Here is an 11,946-nt window from a genome sequence, read left to right as displayed (position 1 = left end):
AGACATTGGCTACTGTTTACTGAACACGTACAATGTACCAGGCTTTGTGGTAAATGCTTTTCATGTGTAGTAGGTTTGAATCTTGGTCCATAAAATCAAGACAGCACACACAGTGAAGTAAATTTCTTTGAATAATTTTAAATCTGACTCATAACCTGCTCCTCACCCCTGCCATGAGGCTGGTTTTAAATTCAATCTCAGTCATTACTTGGGCTTCTCTCTCACGACTGTTCAAAGGGTCTGTGCCCTGGCACCATACTGAGGTCTTGGAAAAGCCCCTTCTGTCTCCCTGCATCTCTCCCGACTGGTTAATCCAAGCATGCTCAGGTCTGGAGCTGTCTGCTTCCGTCCTCTTCGCAGCTCTGCTGCTTCTGCACCAGGCTTGCAGCCAAGGAATCTTTGGTGAGGGGTTGGGAATCCCCAGTGACTGGGAGCAAGACTGCAAAGATGTACCTTCCCCACTCCCTCAGAGGCCTCCTCACCTGCCTTGGCTGTTTTGAGGAAGCAACAGACCATGTTATTGCCCTATTTATCTGTATAGACAGGTGCCTATCCTTGAATGGGGTCCCTCTCCTCAGGCTTCCCTTTCTCCATTAACCTCCTGAACAGGCTTCCCAGAAGTGACCATGCTATAGAGGAGCAGATTCACTTCCTACCTTCTCTCCTCACCATGGCTTAGGATATTGCTACCAATGATTTGTGATTTGGCTCCATCTTGTGGTTTGACTCCAGCCCATGTGGAGTCTCCCAAGGAGGGCACTCCCTGCCATTTCTGCCACCTGAAAGCTTTCTGCTGCCTCCTCCCTAGAGTGCCAACACCACTCCTGAGACCCATTAACTTCCCATTGCCCTTTCTTCCTTTCTTCAGGCCTTCAGTATACAGAGCTGCTCCAGGTACAAGTTCTTGCCATAATGCCTGGAACATGTTGATTACTTATATGTTTAAAGAACTGACAGATTAAAGAACAAAATGTGGTCACCTTGCTCTCAAATTCCTCGATGACGTGTCCAAACATATGTATGTATCTTTATTATGTAGTAATCTGCCCTTTAAAAATGATATGCCATTATTCATAATAGCAAAAGATTGGAAACATGTCCAATAAGGGTGGAATAGTAGAAAAAACTATGGTACACCCATACAATGGAGTAACATAAAGATTTTAAAAAGAACAAGGAAGGGGCCGGCCTGTGGCTCACTCAGGAGAGTGTGGTGCTGATAACACCAAGGCCATGGGTTCAGATCCCACATAGGGATGGCCGGTTGGCTCACTGGGTGAGCGTGGTGCTGACAACACCAAATCAAGGGTTAAGATCCCCTTACCCGTTATCTTCAGAAAAAAAGAAAGAAAGAAAAAAAAAAGAACAAGGAAGATGTCTTTGAATTGACATGGAGGAATCTCTAGGATGTAGGAGAAAGTGCATGGTGCAAAAGAATTACTATACTATGTGCTACCTTGAGGTGAGAAAGAGGAGATATATATGTATATTTGCAGAAAGCCACACTGGAAGTATAGACCAAAAATGTAAAAAATGGCTGCTTACGTAGGGGAAGGGAGAGGTGAGTGAATGGGTTTGAGGCAAGAGGGATAAAAGTGAATATTGACTTTTGAAACATAAATGCTTTATAATTTTTATGGAAATTAAATTTCCCTAAAATTTAAAACAAATGGAAACAACTGAACCACATAGAAAAAATAATTATTTCAACTGATATTAGAAGACATTCTCATCTAATATCTTAGGGTATTATTACTGGAATATATCCCAAGGACAAAAAGAACTACCAAAAACCTTGAATGTCATTCAGTTTTATTGTTAGGTAATATTTTGTTATTGTTTAAAACTATTTTATGTATAATATAGGATAAAGCAAATCAGTAATTACACCAATATAATTAAGAACTGGGATTTTTAGTGTATTAAAAAAGAAGTAAAAGTAATTGAATTAAAACACTAATATTAAATTTGAATTAGATATGTTGATTTGAACTAATGAATTACAAATACTATATATAATCCTAGCTCTAGCAAATGAAAGAGCCTAATAATAGCTCAGTAGCAGTGAGCATCTTCAGTGCCCAGATTGTAGTTTCTAATACCGTTTCCCACTAAAAAGAAATAGAGCTTCTTGGAGAAGTGAGTGATTCCAGATCTGGGACAAGAGAAATACAAAGCAAGTGTGGGTATCTTATTGTTTCAGAAAACAAGGCAGTGTTCAAAGACTAATAGAGTCATGTCAAAAGAACAGAGCAGCTTTGGAAAACTTATTCTATTCTATGGCATGAAGTGTTGCCCGGTTATGGAATCACAATAAAGCCAATTTAGATCTTAAAACAAAAACAAAAAAAGATAGAGGACAGAGCAGCCAACTTGAAGGGGATCCTATTGGCCAAAATTGGGACAATTCAAGCATCAAAAAAAAAAAAAAAAAAAATAGAATTAAACACACTGAGTGTATAAAAATCCATGAGTCCCTATTAATAATCAAATAAAGATAAAACAAACAAGCAACAACAACTCTTTTCTATCACCACTGGATGTGGCATTCTAATTCCCAACACAGAAAATTAGTACTTAAAGAAAATAAGCATGTATCCTGACATTTCAGAAGACACTATTTCTCCATTAGTTAGAAAACTCTTCCTTTCAGATGAGTGTCAGATAATAAATATAGAAGAAATAATAGAATTAGGAAATCAGCATTTTGCAAACCCAATATGATCCTTGATTCAGGGAAGACATTATAATGTTTAAACCATTAGGAAAATGGATGATGGGGAACTGCAGAGTCACTTCACTCCAAAGTATGATGCCCACAGATTGTTTGCTATTAACAAAAGGGAGAAAACACCTTTACAGAGGAGAGATCTGGCTGTCACCACCTCAGCTCAGTGATCAATCTCAGCCTCATCAATAAAGGGACAAGAGGACATTAAGCATATGCTTCCTGATGAGATGACATGTGAAGTACACAGCATCACCTATGAAGAATTATTGTCAAAAATCTTTAATCCAAATCTAATCAATCAAGCTTTTAGTTTAAAGTTCTAGTCTATAGAAAATACATTGGATAGAGGAATAAGCCAAACAAAACCAAGAAGAAATAATTATACAAATTCAGAATGCAAGATATTCTATAAGACAACGGGCTTGGTCTCTTTAAATGATGATATAAAAAGATGGGATGCAGTGGGATTAAAAGAGACATTACAATCAAATTTAGTGATGATTCTTGGCAATATCTTTGGGAGAAAGCAGATATAAAAACACTTTGACATGACACAACTGGGGAAATTTAACCATGAACTGGGCAATCGATGATATTAGAGAATTGTCTGCAGTTTTGTTCATTATGATAATGGTACTGTGTTTATGTAGCAAGACATCTTTATGCTAAAGTATTTAGGAATGAAATGCTGTGATATCTCTGATTAACTTTGAAATGAATTCAGAATACACACAAACAGTTGAAACAGATATGGCAAATCGTGACAGTAGTTGAATCTTGGTGATGGATGTTCAAGTATTCTTTGTAATTTCTCCAGGTTTGCTGTATATTTGGAAATTTTTGTAATTAGGTGTGTGTGTGTGTTATGTTATGCCTTGAAAATGGAAGAAAATTAAATAAGAAATCACTGAATTCCTGAACCCATAAGGTGATATATGTCACCAATTGAATGATTACTACTCTGTAATAGATATTTTAAAATTTAAATAAATAATTGAAATATTTTTGTTTTAATTAAAATAAACATGATGGGCCGGCCCGTGGCTCACTCAGGAGAGTGTGGTGCTGAGAACACCAAGGCCTCGGGTTCCGATCCCATATAGGGATGGCCGGTTTGCTCACTGGCTGAGCGTGGTGCTGACCACACCAAGTCAAGGGTTAAGATCCCCTTACCGGTCATCTTTAAAAAAATAAATAAATAAATAAAATAAACATGATGTAATGCCTTTAATCTTTTATTTCATTACATGGTTATGGCTATTAAATATGCACATAAAATCTGACCATTTCTTCCAGCAACTTTTTCCTTCATGGATTCAAAGTATAGACTCATTTTATCTTGGGAATACTACAATTGCTTCATCAATATCTTATCCTTTGAAAAAAATGTTCTGTAGTCAAAAGTTACTGTAACACTGTTTATAGACATCTCAAGAATAAGTTCAACTGTAAAAATGTTAGGATGTTTTATAATTTTGTACTTTTCCCCATGTTTGATATTTTATTGCTAACCCCAATCAGAAAACAAACAAGATTAATAAAAAGTAAAACTGGAGAAGGTACAAAGTTTTCAAAATCTTACAGAGTCCCTATCATTTTTGTTCCTGGTGTATAATTTTAAACTCTCCTTTTTACATGGTCAATACAAGCCCAGATGCACACCTCCCCCCACCCCTACAACCTGGTTCCCATAAGCCTTTTCCTTCACAAAGGTCTCTTAGCCGAGCCTGAAGGTATGGTTAGGAAGGCTGGTAGGTATGAATAGTCACCATTCAGATAGTACTCAGTCCAAAGTGAATAATTTCCACTCAGCCTCGTTCCTCTTCATAATGGCAAAAGCCATCATTGGGATTTCCCTCACCTATACTTGCAGAATGAAGTCATTCCATCTCTTCTTTGTGTCTTCACATTTACTAATAGGTCTTCAGCTAAGCCCAATTAATTAGGCTTGGTGAAAAAAAAATTTTCCTACAAGAATTTGGGGCAGAAGCTACATTTTAAAAAGATGACGGACAGAAAGATAGATAATCTGTGCATTTGGTGTGTTTGTGTCTAGCCTCATTCTTCAGTTCAGGTTGGTGGAGTCCATAATATCTGGATGTTTTTTCTAAGTGTCACTTCTGAGTTCCTTTTTTTTTTTTTTTTTTGCTTACAACCAGAAACTTTTGGTATAGAAGAATATAAACTTTGAAATCAGTCTTGTCCCGTCTCACTGGATCTATGATCCTATGTACATTAAGTTAGAGTTTCCTCATCTCTAAAACAGGAATAATAGTACATATGTGATAGGAATGGTGTATGGACTAAGAAAGATAATTTTGAAAAGTGCCCATCGAAATGCTATCTCCTATCAAAATGCCTGGCAGACAGCAAGATCTCAGTAAGTGTCCATTGCATTTCCCTGGTTTTCTCCTTCTCTCTCAGCTTCTCCACACTCTGAGGGAACAAATTCATTTCTGTTTTGTTTTCTACCTGACTCTGAAGTTTGGGACCGTGGAAACCTCCTGCAGTAACACCAGCCACCCTCCCACTCCCAGAACTGCTCTCCGGAGCAGCTTCTCAACCCCAAGCTGCTCTCTCGCTTGCTGATCTTTTTTCATGTCCTCGATTATTTGTCTTGGACACTCTCTGGCCAAATCACTGGTTAAATCGTTGTGTGTGGCCCTGCAGGGTGCATTTGCAGGACCAAGGGCAGTGATGGAAGAACATGAGAACACTGAGGATCAACCTGAAAGGCAGGAGGTCAATTCAAAACAGCATATCAGTGGGTTAGGTCATTGTAGTTGGAAACAGGTCCAGAACAGGATGCAGAATTTTAAGGGGAAGTCTAAGCAGAGGGTCATGGCCAGCCCCAGCACCAGGTCACTGAAGACATTAGGGAACTGGGAGTCAAGAAAGGAGAGCTCCTATGGAAGGTAGAGGGTGAAACCAGAAACCTGACACAGGAACCAAAGGGCGCAGGGAGACTGGGCAGTTCCTGTGCTTTCTCAAGTCAAGAATGTAGAACAATATGTCATGGTAACTATGGATCTGGAAGAACAACCATCACTCTACTTCCCATCAAAGAGAACTAAGGGTCACTCAGGTAGAGATGCAGGACTTTCTGGCCCTTGTAACTATCACTTTGTTTTCAGTTTTCATTTCCCTGGGAGTTAAAAGCATACAAGCAAACTTAGAAAACCTTGAAAACTGCTTTAAAATTTTTTTGAGTGAAAAGACAACCAACAGAGTGGAGAAAATATTTGCAAAATATACATCTGACAAAGGAATAATATCCAGAATATACAAGGAACTCAAACAACTTTACAGCAAAAAACCAAATAACCCAATTGAAAAATGGGCAAAGGAGTTGAATAGGCATTTCTCAAAGGAAGATATATGAATGGCCAACAGACACATGAAAAAATGCTCAACATTACTCAGCATCTGGGAAATACAAATCAAAACCACTTTGAGATAACATCTTGCTCCAGCCAGGATGGCTAATATCCAAAAGACTGAGAATGATAAATGCTGGCGAGGTTGTGGAGAAAAAGGAACTCTCATACACTGTTGGTGAGACTGCAAAATGGTGTGGCCTTTATGGAAAATGGTATGGAGGTTCCTTGAACAATTACAGATAGATCTACCATATGACCCTATTGCTTTGTATTGCTTTGTCCCCCACGGATTTGTCACCCCACTTCCCCTGGGTGATGGAGAGGCAAAGGATTACTCAAAGCCCATCTCTTCTGAGCAGTGAGAAGCCCTGAAGTGGTTAACTTCCCTGGGAATGCTCCAGCAAGAGGCAACCCTTCCTCAGGAAATTAACCCCAAATTGGGGTTCTCTTCCTGCATTAATTTTCCAGACCAGGAAGTTACAGGAAGAGAACACAGGTGGGATTATAGTTTAACAATATAGGCTGGTAACTTTCAGTGAAACAAGCCGGATGACATTCCAGTAGACAATTAAGTGGTCCTATCAACAACAGCTTGATCTTAGCAAACATCCCTTCTCCCTCCAGCAATTTTCCAGTATCTACACATATCAAGCAGTAACCTGTCTGTCCTTGAGCCAGCAACCTTGCTGTGCCACAAATTTTTATCTTACACCAGAGACTTTGTATCCTGTGGAAAATTTCCAGTCCTCTGCAAGGTCAATATTTGAAACCACAAAGCTTTGGAAAACCAGGCCCTGTGAGGTACATTTGCTTTATATATTCCATGACCCAGCTATTCCACTGCTGGGAATATACCCAGAGGAATGGAAATCATCATGCTGAAGGAATACCTGTACTCCCGTGTGTATTGCAGCACTATTTACAATAGTCAAGAGTTGGAACCAGCCCAAATGCCCATCATCAGATGAGTGGATAAGGAAACAGTGGTATATCTACACAATGGAATTCTACTCTGCTATAAAAAAGAATGAAATACTACTGCTGCAACAACGTGGATGGACCTAGAGAAAATTACATTAAGTGAAACAAGTCAGGCACAGAAAGAGAAATACCACATGTTCTCACTTATTTGTGGGAGCTAAAAATAAATAGATAAACAAACAAACAAACAAACAAACAAACAAACAAACAAATAAAGGGTGCGGGGGGGTAGAAGATGTAACAATCACAACAATTCCTTGATCTTGTTAAGACAAGTGAACAGATATGATGCAGTGGCGGGGGAGGGGGGAAGAGAAATAGGTAAAGGGTCCTGAAAATCAACTACAATATATATTGACAAGTTAAAATTTTAAAAATTATATATATATATAAAATATATATTGAGTAAAAAAAATTTTTTTTTGAGAGAAAGAGATGAAAAGGTACAGGTAAAACTGTAAATTGTCTCCTTTTTTGGAGCAACTTTGGATGAGAAACAAAAACTAGGCAGGAGGACAAGGCAATAACAATTCTTGGACAAACTCTCAGTGTCTCTGCAACCTGCCTTCATAGGGAAGCCGGTTCCAATACACATATTGCAGGGGCAGAAGAGGAGAACGTATTCATCAATTAACCAGTGTTACCTTCTCATAGTCTCAGCAATTATAATAGCAACGAACTCTCTGAGATCTGACAGTTGCAGCTAATGGAAGAGCACTTTAGTAACCCCTTTTTTATTTTTGTTTTGTTTTGTTTTACTTTTCTAGTGCTGTATTATATGACAAAAGTACTGAATTAACTTTCTGATGGCTTTATTGCCAGATTGAAGCAAGCATCTTTTATATATCAAACATCTTAATTATAAATGACATTTAGACTCTGGAATATTCAGTGCCACTTTATAAGATACTTTTAATGCCATTCTATTAGTACTTCTAATACCAAGCACATTTTTAAAAAAGTTTATGTATTAATATTATTATTTTTTACATTCTATGATGTTGTTGTGAAGTGGTTTGGGGGAGGGGTAAAGGGAAAGGGGAAGGAAATAGGGTGGGAGAAGGAGGAAGGAGGAGGTGCAGAGTTGAGGCCTGTGGCACCCTCTCATTCCTGCAGGGGAGACCAGGGGGCTTCCAGTGGTGGCTTGGTCATTGCTGGGCTAGGTGTAGATGTCAGGGGGGTGTGGCTGAAGCTCTCAGCTCTCATCACCCCAGCTCAGGGGCCCGGGGCTCTTCCTGAAGTGATTCGGTGGTCATCGCTGGGCTGGTTGCGGGTGTCAGGGGGATGTGAATAATCCCTTTTTTACCCAAACAAATACCTGGCAAAAACCCTTTATTGCTGGAGAATAAAACCCTTTTCTCCTTCAACCTCAAATCAAACATTAGCTTATCTGAAAAGATTAGCAATATCCTCATTTGGCAAATGGATGTAAAAAGCATTTTATTATGTATCAATGTTAACTTGCTATGCAAGGACACGAACATACTTGAGGTTTGGGTTGTTTTGAAAGTTTGGCAAAGACGATGAATTCCTCTTACTTGACCAAGGAGCTACTCTTATCTTGACCACATTAGATTGAAGTGAGGTCTCAAAGAAAGTGACAGGCCTGGTACCTCAGAAAGGGAGGTTTTTATTGGCACGATGGAGACGGGGCACAGCATGAGGGAAGAAGTGGGTGATGGGCCCCTGGTACAACATGGGCAACTGGTTCATGAAAGACGTGGACCTGTAAGAAGAGAGTTGTGAGAGTCCAGCCTGCTGGGGGAACTGGTAGAAGTAACAAAAAGACTCAACAGGCCTCAACGACTGAACAGGGAGAGAGAGGGAGAGTGAGGGGGAAAAAACTAGGCAGATCACCAGGTTCTGGTTCAAATGACTGGAAGAGTAATTACATGAGATAACTTCAAAAAGTTTAGTGGAAAAACAAAAGTAAAAGATGATGCAAACCTTTCCATGAACTTTTTGAAGTACCCTGGTACGTTAATGATCTTGCTCTGCTACTTGTTTTCTGTAGAACTGTCACTAAATATCTCTAAGCCTCAGTTTCATCATCTATAAAATGATGATGAGTACCTACTTCTTGAGATTATTATAACGACTAAACTGTAAAGTTCTCATAAGTGTCTGGCACATAGTGATCTGTATATGAGTGCTTGTTACATAGACAGAGAACTCACTGAAAGGGACATATTTGGAGAAAAAGACAGGATCTTTTCTGGATATGTTGAATGCCAGGAGTCTATGGGACATTGCCATTAGGCAGTTGAAAAACAGACTTGGAACTTTGGCACAAAGTCTAAACAGAAACAGATTTTATTGCCTCCAGAGGAATGGGCAAATTTGCTTAGATATACTGTGCAAATAAGAAGAGGACCAAGGAAGGTATCATGAGAGACAACATCGTACGGAAGGCTGAGGCAGAGGCTTTAGAGAAGCAGACCAAGGGTCTGTCTGATAAGTGTGAGAGCCAGGAACACGTGGTGTCAGGGGAAGCCACGGGATGCTTCACAGGTCAAGGGAGGTAAGGACTAAAAAGGCCTAATCTCCTTCTTCTATGACCCTCTGGGTCATATAAGTGAAAGCCCACATTTCACATTTCCAGAGCTGAAGTATAGGAAAGTAAGGAGGAAAGGGGCGAAGAACCTAAAGATGGAGAGGGGTGGTGCGGGTGCAAAAATAATAGATTCAGGAAGTCATAGATAACGTGCCCAACAGGTGGCGCCAAAGACCCTCTGCGGCGTCCACGAGCGCCCGAGAACCGCCGCTCCTGCAAGCCTTGCTGGAATCCCACTCAAAGCCGCCAGGCCGCCAGGCGGCACTCTTTTCTCTGTGCTAGGGACTCTGAGGGTTATGTACTTGTCTGTTTATGTGTGTCAGTGTCAGAGAATAAGTCCCAGTTATTTTATATCTACATAGCTTTCAAATCTATGTCTCTTCATCTACATTACTGCTTCTGCGTTCCAAACCACTGTTCTCACTTGCCGGGTCTAACTGCTGCAACTGCTTTCTAAATTATCCATTCTCAACTCCCCACCGGCCCCCAACACGATTCTCCTAGTGCAGTTTCTTTAAAGCATGTCTGTCTCCTAGCTCCCTACCAGCCCACAGCATTGGAAGTCTAGTGCAGTAGTTATAAATGAGGATCCGGGGGCAGGATTGCCTAGTTTCAAATCCCACCTCCAGCCGGCACCAGCTATGTTTGACTTTGGGCAAGTTGCTTAATTTCTCTCTGTGCCTCATTTCTTCACCTGTTAAATGGGGTAAGATTTTCCTCATAGGATTATAGTGAGGACCAAATGAGTTTACATGCTAAGTTTTTGGCACACTGTTTGGCACATAGTAAGCTATTAGTCTCTAGCATAAAAATTCAAAGCCTTATCCATATCGAAATGCCCCCCTTGATCTAGAAGCTTTTCTGACCTTATTTGAAAGCACTCCCCCTTTCATCCTTGGTGCTTCAGCACCCCCTGCATTCAGGCGGTTACCTTCTCAGTTGGTTTCTTCTTCCTTGATATAAACACTACTTCACCATTCCGAGGTGTCTGAACAGATCTGATTAGATCAGAACCCTCTCTTCTAAATTCTTGATGTATCTCTCTGCACATTGCCCTGCTAGAACTACTAATAATTTTTATTAAAAACTCTGATCAGTTGTCTAATGTTGCCCCTTTCCCCCGCTCCCAGCATATAAACTCAGAGGTTAACGAACTGTCTCATCCCGCATGGAGACCAGCTAGTGGGATTTTGCAGAGCTTGAACCAGGATAATCCAGGCAAGTGGAAAGCAGCATAAGGTGGGAAATCTTGGTGACATTACAGCAGTTACATTATTTCACACCCTGTCACAGCCATTCTCTCATTGCTCGGGAAGACCTCCCTTGGGTTTACGCAAGGCCCAGAGAAAAACTCCAGCCAGCCCTGGTCCTTGTCCTGGGAATCCCTAATGCTGGTCACTCATGGAAGTAGGGCCCTCCAATCGAAGTAGTCCTGAGGAATCCAAGAGCAGGAAGGTTGGCATGGGTGGGATTAGGGTCCACATGTTGAGGTGCAGTAAGGATGAATGGTCTGTGAAGACCAAGTCATGCCTGTATCTTGGAGTCAATCAGTATTATCACTCTTCCATGGTGGTTAATCATGGCACTCTTTATTGACACTCAGCAAACTACATGAGGACAAGACCTTGTCTTCTTCATATCTCTACCCTGTAACCCCTGGCTTGGCAGTGTCCAAGTCTATGAACCTAATAGCATTTTAAGGATTAAAGAGGAGCAAATGGTGAGGGGAGAGGGGAAACAAGCGGTAGTAGCAGTGCAACCCATGATTCTGAGTTGGGGAGAGCATAGGAGGAAATAATGCCCACAGGACTCCATAGCCGGTCCTTTTGGTTGTGCTGGAGACTGCTTGTTACTTTGGAAGTACTTCGTCAACCAAGACTCTGAAACTATTACAATGCCTAAGGGGGACAGGATGGGTAAATTCAATTAAGGAATTTACTCCCCTTTCCCACTCAGACTGTCCTGCAATCAAGGATATGAGCCAGGCCTTCTCCATCTCTACAGTATTTAGGGTCACCTGGGTTCAATTTATAGGGAACTCCAAGATGTGGTATCAGGAACCTACCTTTTGATGGTTACAATTTTTATTTTTCCAAACAAAAAGTCTTGAAAGTACAAAAGCAGAAGGGGGATCAGCCAGAGACTGACAAGATTATACAACTAGCCTCCTCCCCAAACTAATCCAACTCAAACCTTGCTCTGAAATGTAGTCATACGTAGACATGCATTTAAATTAAAACTTCAACCTCAACGTTTGTTCCCATTTTTAGACCTTATAAGAAAAATACTTAAGTAACATA

Source organism: Cynocephalus volans, chromosome 5 (genome assembly GCF_027409185.1).
Source record: "Cynocephalus volans isolate mCynVol1 chromosome 5, mCynVol1.pri, whole genome shotgun sequence".
Classification (NCBI taxonomy): domain Eukaryota; kingdom Metazoa; phylum Chordata; class Mammalia; order Dermoptera; family Cynocephalidae; genus Cynocephalus; species Cynocephalus volans.
This window is presented reverse-complemented; position numbering follows the sequence as displayed.